Here is a 9,239-nt window from a genome sequence, read left to right as displayed (position 1 = left end):
ATATATACATATATATATATATTCATTAGTAAATTCTGCCTTGTTCAACACTGAATTTATTCTAAAGCCATTCGGAATTTGTATATTCTTTTATAAGGTAAACATCATTAGCATTTCAGGTCAAAACAAGTATTACCTTAATTGTTTTAATATGACTCTTGTGGCAAATTTTGGAGAATAAAGTTAAGATAGTTATATAACTTGCAGGGAAATTTTGTAGTCAAAAAGCTGGTTATAGGTCTAAGAAAATAAATGCTAATAAGTCAAATATACGTGTCTTTTATTTAAATCTAAGTTGATTGGGATATTATAGAGTCTGAATTCAATATTTTCAGATTAGAATATTTTTCAATGACAAAAAAGAAATGTCAAATGTCTTATTCTCCTAATCAACAAGTACTTGATTTATTTAATAATATACCAGACAGAAAATCTAATGAACTGGTTTGAGTGTACCTGGAATGAATCATCAATGTATCATCAAAATAAATATCTATAGGAACATTTATAGCCATCTGACTACTCATGACCTTCCTTATTCTGTTGTGTTAACTCCCTAAATAATTTTCCACTGAAAAAAGATTAATAAGACAACAATACAGAGTGTTGCTAAGTACCCCTGTGTTAGGGACATTCTGGAAAGCAGGAGAGAAGTGAGAGGAGTAAGGTTAAAGTAATAATGAAGAAATTATTTGATCTGTTACCCAAGTTTTAGAATTATCTGTGGAAATATTGGAAACTTTATGGGTGTGCTTACCATTAAATTTATTTACATTTCTCACTTTTTTAGAGGATCCAAAAGTAACTTTTTAAAAGAATGACTGCAGTTATGGACACATCATGTAAGCAATAAATAATTTTTTTTTCTAGTAATCACAGCTGCTAGAGAGAAAGGTGGCAGGCAGAAGCAGCAGGACAGGCAGCAGGAAAGCCATCTGCTTCACAGACAGCAATATGTAATTCTTTGGGATTGTTGATTAAACAAGTCAATTCAACTTTTTTTTTTTTTGAGAAAAAACTTCTGAGATCATAAATTCAGTTAGTAGGTCATTTGTTATCAAGAAAAGGAGATCTTAGTTTTAGTTTTACATTTCTTCCTATGTTAAGCTGCTCCTGGTTGACGGTCCCCTCTAACATTATTGGATTTACAGACAGTGCTATCTTATTTTCATATGAATTATGTAATCAATTATGGACAGTCCATGTCATAATTTCACTCATCTCACCTAGAAAATTATGTTAGATATAATTTGTTAGATGTTATTAAAACATACAAAATAATCATATGAACACCTGGAGTTAATTATTGATAATGTGCATTACTTATGTTGGTTTTCTTTCTGATTACATCATCACTTCATCAAGAAGAGAAGTGGAAAAATAATTAAGTCCACAATGATCAACTTGGGTAGAAAATAGATTAAAGCCCTAACTAAAACCTTTGTGAAGATTTTCCTGAAAGTTTCTTTCTTATAACCAATAAAAATGACAATTTGGCCCCTTACCAACCACCCTTTAAAAATGATTTTAACTTGAGCACTGATAAAAATTGAGTAAAGAATGGTATGAGAAATTGAAACTTATTTTCAGAACTGAGTCTAGCCCAAGGATTCATTTTCTTCTCCCAAATATATTTTACAAGAGTAACAAGCAAGTAACTTTACTGGAATTTGATTAATTCTTCTTCCACTCACTTCAGTTCTCTTTATTTTGCCCAAAGCAGAGGTAATTATTTAATATAAAAATAATATGAGATCAGAAGCAATTAAATTTGTATAAATTTTCCTTAATTAAGTCTCTCAACTTGGCAGTTTATCATTTTGGTACTTTTTTTTTCAGATAGAGGTGCACAAATTGTCAGACATCTTAGGAAAAATGGTATATTTAACAGATTTGTATATATACTGTAGAAATCTACCTTTGTTAATACAGAATCACTTCATTTCCTTTAAAAATTGTTAATAAGTTAACTAATTATAAAGGAATACAAGCAAAAATAGAAACTTATTTTCCGAAAAGAAAACAAATGTGAATTCAATTTTGCCTGGAGTGTTGAAGCCCCCAATGTTTGCAATTATTTGCATCCTCATCCAAACAGATGGCATGCTTAATTTCTCCAAATGCTATCACCTCTTTGCCTTTCCCAGTTCTCTGTCAAAGCAAACAGTAACTCTTGATAGAAAAAAAAAGCATAATGAAAAGTACATAGTAAATGATAAACTTATCATGTTTGTGTCAAAGCCATTCAGTAGCAAATTAAACCATAAAATATTAATTTAGCTATTTCGCCAAATTAACAAATTTAGCTATAAACTATATAAGCTAGTAATATAAAAATAGCAGGATAACTGAACTTTGCCCAAAGATTTGATCTTTTTTTTTTTTTTTGCCTCTCATTTCATTTTGGAAAATACTGGTTAGAAATATTTTATTATGATATCAGTTCTTAAACTGAGTTGAGTCTTGGATCTCATTGAGAATTGTATGCAAGCAGGTATAGAGAGAATGAACAAGGTTTGTTTTATTAATTGCTACACCAAAAGCACCGCTAACAATGCCAAACTCAAGGAAGTATTCAATAAATACTTGTTGGAAAAAAATGAAAAGTGAATGAATACTATTTCTCTAAAAATATCAAAGAAAGTTATTAATCATGTGGATTAAATCATTCCATTCATGAGTAGCTCTTTTCTTAAATATATGATTTCTTTAATAAATGAATCTGTCCTTTCTATCTTATTCATATGTGTATACGAGCATAGCCTCCTCTTAACTGAGTCAGATAAATGTTTAAAAACAACATTAAAAATATAATTTCAACATTCCAGTTTACTGTATTTATTGTAATGGAGTAATGACCCCATTAAAAATCATTGTCCATTGATGGATAGGAAACAATTATTACAATGAAACTAAAATATTTGAATGTTGTAAATGAAAAATAAAATTAAATATGCAACCTCTGTCTGAATAGCAATTACTTTATGCTCTCTTAGAACTTTGCATCTATTTTTTTTTCATTAATTATATGGAGCTAGAATAACCATTTTTACTTGCTTTTACAACAATGAGGACAGGGCATGTCTTTGCCGCCCACTTTTTTCATGTAATACAAATGTGGGAATTAGTAATACCTCAAGAACAGTATGTGAGGGAGAAAATATGTATTATTATTCCACACTGTAAGTTCTTAGGCTCAGAATAGAGCAGAACGTCAAATAAAGCTCATAAAGTTAATTAATGAAGCTGGAAATGACGATAGTAGAAATATTTTCAGTTTTACAATCATATATAGGAAACTATGTTTCCTTATTTATATCTCAAAACATTCCACACAAAAGTTACTCTTAGTAAACTTTAGTCCTCAGAGTATTTTCTCATTTGTTATTCATATGTGGCAGATAACTTGTTTGCTTAAAATGCACAGATCATGCATTTTTTTGATAATAGATTTCAATATGCATTAAACTATTGAAAAATACTATGGTATAATTTATAAGACTTAACTGATTTAATCTTTTGGGAAAAAAATCACAAAAATATTTCTATGTGACACATATTTTGCCTCCACAGTCAGCATCTTGAATGTTAAGTCAAGAGATTTTAAACAAAGTTTTAAATATTGCTTATGAACTGCAATGCTTTTTGCCATCAAAAAGAAATACATAGCAAAATTAACTTGAATTGAAAACAAGATAATTGATTTTCTCTAAATGAGTCTGTTTAAAATTTTCAGAGTTAGCTTAGTCCTTGAAGTTACAATGTGGCACATTTGGAGATCAAAATGTTACAGCTGTTTCCTGGATGCCATTTGCAGCAAGCATAAAATGTCACTATATACTAATATGCTTTTTTGAGCTAACAAATAGGAATCAGTTCACGGAAATCGATTTTCATGAATGTTAATACTATTTTTTTGCTTCGATTTTTTAAAACAGTGTGGGCAGCTGATTCTAAATATGATAATTTTGCAATTTATCTAAGAAGGATTTTGGGCAGATACTCCTATGACCAAGCAAAAATTGAAAAATAACCAAAATAACAATTGTTATTTCCACTCTACTACTGCTGCCACCACTACTATTATTAGTAATTACAATGTCAATAACAAACTATACTTATTGAACAGTTTCTATGTGCCAGGAATTGCTCTGTCTCATTCAACCCTCACTGTAAACCTATCAGGTAGCTTGTATTCCTTTTTTATATGATAAAGAAACCTAGTTCAGATGAATGAAGTAAGGAAGTAATGAAGTCAAGGTCATAAATTAAGAAGCTAGAAATCCAGTCCAGGAATTCTGGTATAATAAACTCCTATAAGTCTCTAAAAATACAAAATTTTATTAACATGAATACATTAATATATTTCTCAGAATATGTTTTTTTTAAATTATATTTTTGCTTTTATTGTTATATTTTTTGTTTAAAAGTTTTAGGAACTTATAGGTTCCATTTTAGGGAAGAAGCTTTCCAGGATCCCTTTACACCCAAGCATGAAGAGTGTGCAGACTCAGCTGCTCCAGGATTAAGCAAACGTTTGCCTATGTAGACTGCATATCAATTAAAAGGAGACACGCTGCAGTAAGCTACTGTCTCTTATTTTGGGGGGGATATGTCTTATATATTTTTGTATATTATATATACTTTTGTATATTTTATATACTTTTGGTATTTCTGGACATAGGAAGGGATACAAGCTTAAAGTTGTAGTAAAATACACCTTTCTGGATTTATGGGTTTTATGGTCATAAATCACCACAGAAAGACACAGAATCTTCATTAAAAATTGGCTGCAAATTTGTACTCACAAGCTTATTTACTCTGCTTTTCCTGATTACGTTTCTTCCACTCTTCCAATCTTACCTGTCATATACTGTAGATGATTCTGTTATGCTGAAAGGGAAGGGAAAGTGCAAAGTATTTTATATATATATATATATATATATATATATATATATATAATATATATATATATATAAATATATTATATAATATATTTATATAAATATAAATATATTATATAATATATTTATATATATATATATTATTTTGGAGGAAAGAGTTTTTCATTAATTATATGTCATTAAAATGAGGAGATAAAACCAAAACCAAAACATGCTTTAGTATTGCCAATATCCTCTAAGGCATATTTATTGTATGAGAATAAAATCTCAGATTGACTGTGGTGTTCTTTTTAAGTTAATGTTTATCAACAATCAGTTTAGGGCCCTCCCCCAGCCCTGAAAACCTCGGGCTGTCCCGAGGGGGAGCCTTGGCCACTGGCAGTTTGGTCGATTAGTGAGGGAACTAGGAGAAAAGCAAATGGCAAACAAGGAGAAAAGCAAACGGCCTTCTCTGCTCAGCCCCAGAGTGTGCCTGCTTCCCTGCTGGGGCTTTTAAGAATCTTGAGGCAATCTTGCAAGCTGCATTTAAACTGGCCAAAGACAACTTCAGACCTATATAATATAACAGAAAATGTCAGAAAACATTAAGCAGTAGAAGTGTGGAGCATATTAAGCAAGATGACTGTCTCTGGAAGCAGTTGTGGAAACCCAGATGTATCTAATGACTAAGGATCTTTGGAGAAAACTAAAGAAGTATCATGATAAAGAAGTACAAGGTTTACAAGTAAAAGTAACCAAACCGAAAAAGGAATGAATTTTAGATGCACAAAGACTAGAAGAATTCTTCACCAAAAATCAACAGCTGAGAGAGCAACAGAAAGTCCTTCATGAAACCATTAAGGTTTTAGAAGATCAATTAAGAGCAGGATTGAGAATGATCAACCACATCAAGCAACTGATCTTGAATCTGAGGAAGATATTATTCCAGATTCACCAATAACAACGTTTTCATTTTCTGGTACTAACCGGCTACAAAGAAAGGAGAACCTCCACATCCAACATGTAGAATAAACATACACTAAACTGGAGCATTCTGCGTGTGCACATGAATTGAAAAAAGTACCAAAGTCTTCAACTCCTCCACAACATAAACGTAATGAAAGTGAAATTCTAGTGACCAACACTTGTGATCAGAGTCAAGCTCCAATGGCTAAAACATATGGAAAAAGCAGTTATTCTCCTGATTATTTAGCTACAGTTGTTGCTGAAACACTTGGACTTAGTGTTCAAGATGAATCTGAATCTTGAGGCCCTAGGAACCCTCTTGGTGATGAGCTCTACCACTGCCTGGAATGAGATCACCAAAAAAAAAAAAAAAAAAAAAAAGACATTTTGAGGAATCTAGAAGAAATGGTGAAGATAGTTTAACATTTTCAGATTCTAATTCAAAGACTGCTCCTCAAGAAGAATTGACCACTCAGGTTTCATCTCCTGTACTTGGAGCTACCTCTAATGTGAAAAGTAGTTTAAGTTTGAATACAAGTTTTTTTCCCTTCTCTTTTAGAGACTGGGGAAAAAAACAAAAACAAAAACAAAACAAAACAAGACAAAAATCTGAAAACAGTGTCTTTCAGCAACACTTCTAATTATAGATTAGAGAAACCTAGATCCAAATCTGAAGATGGTGCTCTTTTCACACATCATAATCTTGGAGCTGAAGTGAACAAGATCACTAACCAGTCGTCTTCTAATAAGCAGATGCTTATAAATAGAAAGACAAGTGAACCCCTAAGTGAACAGGATAGTACTGATCACACTAAAGATACTGTTACTGATGAAGATAAACATGTAGTACCCCTGAAATCATTGGGAGGCAGAACCAAAAGGAAGAAAATTGAGGAAGAAAGTGAAGATGAAATAAGCTGCCCCAAAACCTCCTTTGATAAAGAGAATGCTTTTCCTTTTGCAGTGGATAGTTGTTCTTCCATGAATGGAGACTATGTGATGGATAAACCTCAGGATCAGTCTGATTGATTTTCAGCTATTCAGTGTCAAGAGAAAAGCCAAGGAAGTGAGAACTGTAAACTCAGATTTAAGCAAGTGACTATGAAGTTTTGAAGCCCGTTCCAAAGGGCTCTTCCTCAAGCCATAAGGCCTTGAGTGGGAGCTGTGGGTTAAACCAAAAGAGTCCTGTTTACAGGAGTCTCTTTTCCAGTCCTTGAGTAAATCTCCAGATAATAAAACACTGTTACAAATAAAGGAAGAAAATCCTATCTTTAGAATCCCTTTGCATCCACGTGAAAGTTTAGAGACAGAGAATCTTTTTGATGACATGAAGGGTGCTGGTTCTCACGAGCCTATAAAAATAAAAACCAGGTCAATCCGTGGAGCATGTGAATTTGAACCAGTTCTTCTGTTAAATCCATTAACAGAATTTCTAAAATAAAGTCTCCACAAAACAACCAAGATGTATCCTTTGAAAATATCCAGTGGAGTATAGATCCAAGAGCAGACCTTTCTCAGTATAAAATGGATATTACTGTAGTAGATATAAAGTATGGCAGTCAGTCAAGATTAGCAGGAGGAGAGACAGTGGACATGGACTGTACCTTGGTTAGTGAAACTATGCTTTTAAAAATGAAGAAGCAAGAGCAGAAGGGAGAAAAAAGTGCAAATGGAGAAAGAAAAATGTATGATAGCTTGGAAGATATGTTTGATCGGACTACACATGAAAAATATGAATCCTGTTTGGTGGATAGCTTCCCCCAAGTAGCAGATGAAGAGAAGGTGTTGTCAGCTACTACAAAAAAATAAAAAAACACTCATAGTGATAAACAAGATAAGGTCAAACAGAAAGCATTTGTGGAGCCATATTTTAAAGATGATGAAAGAGAAACTAGCTTACAAAATTTTCCTCATATTGAGGTGGTTCGGAAAAAAGAAGAGAGAAGAAAATTGCTTGGACACACATGTAAGGAATGTGAAATTTTATTATGCAGATTTTCCAGCAGAAGAAAGAGGAAAGAAGTTGGCTTCCTGCTGGACACCAATTTTGCTACATTCCACCCAACACACCAGAGAATTTCTGGGAAGTTGGTTTTCCTTCCGCTCAGACTTGCATGGAAAGAGGTTACATTAAAGAAGATCTTGATTCTTGTCCTCATCCCAAAAGATGGCAGCCTTACAGTGCAATATTTTCTCCCAAAGGCAAAGAGCAGAAGACATAAATGTTGAAGCAAAAAGAGAAAAGAAGACAATTTTCTTTTTAGTTATTTATAGTTAAAGTTGGTATTAAACACTGATTTTTTTGGTTTTCTGTAAACTGATTTACAAATCATTTTTCTACTGAAAATGTTTTTAAATGGTATTTACCCATCACACAGATGACTACTTAAAAATGTGAATAAGTTTATGTTGTATTTTCTTGCTTTGGCACCTTTAAAATAATAAGGTGCTTTCATTTTGCACTCTGAGTTAAGAGTTGTTTATTACTTTATTGGGTAATACCTAATTACCATTTTGAAAATATGAAAAAAAAAAACAACAATCAATTTAAAGGAAGACAGGATGTCAGCAATATGGCAAAGTGAAGAAAAACCTTTCTCTATCCCCTTCAAACTACAACTAGTAAAATATCCACAACTCAACAAAGGTGTTTCTTCTCAATACAGCAGGAAGCTGGAGAATTCCACACATCTGTACATATAAAAGTGGGTGGACTGGAACACATAGAAGAGGCAGAGCTTGGGAAATAGCAGAATTGGTGCCTGCAACCCTGGCCCTCTGACTGCAGTAGCTGAGTCCACAGCTTCAGAGAAGCCAGTAGCAACAGGGAAGGTGGCACACAGGACCCCAGCCTCCTTACAGCAGTAGTGCCCGTGGCCAAAGCTAACTGAGTAGCCATGGCAGTGTGGGCTGGTACACTGTCTCTCCAGTCACTGTGGTGCCCACAACCCCAGCCCCCATCTTACTCATCTGCAGTGCAGAACCAGCAAACCTTATGATACCAGACAGGATAGAAGCACCTGCGTGACCCCAGCTCCCCTCCTACTGTCCCCCTTTCTCCATGGTGGCAGATCCTGTGACTCAGGGCATGTTGGATGCAAGGGAAGAGCCCACCATCCCACTGATGACAGCAACACTGGCAGAAACAAGGCAACAACAACCCTGGAGGCACAAAAAGCTATAAGGAAAGCAGGGATCCCCATCTGTTACAGAGGTGGTGGAGGCTGGAAAGCACCAACTCTCAAATATAACCAGAGGCAGCTCAGGTAAGAGAAAGCAAAAACTTGTGTTTTAGTGCCACCTACCAGAAAACAAGACTCTAACTTCTAACCTGTCATTTAATTTCAAATGCACCAGCAAGGGAATTCATCAGGCACTATGAAGAGCCAC

General features: G+C 33.7%; 1 pseudogene; it reads left to right on the top strand.

Annotated features, from left to right (window-relative positions):
- Positions 1–5,522: 5,522 nt before the first annotated feature.
- On the top strand, positions 5,523–8,071 carry LOC118884292 (annotated as a pseudogene).
- Positions 8,072–9,239: the final 1,168 nt, after the last annotated feature.

This window comes from Balaenoptera musculus, chromosome 18 (genome assembly GCF_009873245.2).
Source record: "Balaenoptera musculus isolate JJ_BM4_2016_0621 chromosome 18, mBalMus1.pri.v3, whole genome shotgun sequence".
Lineage (NCBI taxonomy): Eukaryota > Metazoa > Chordata > Mammalia > Artiodactyla > Balaenopteridae > Balaenoptera > Balaenoptera musculus.
This window is presented reverse-complemented; position numbering and strand designations above follow the sequence as displayed.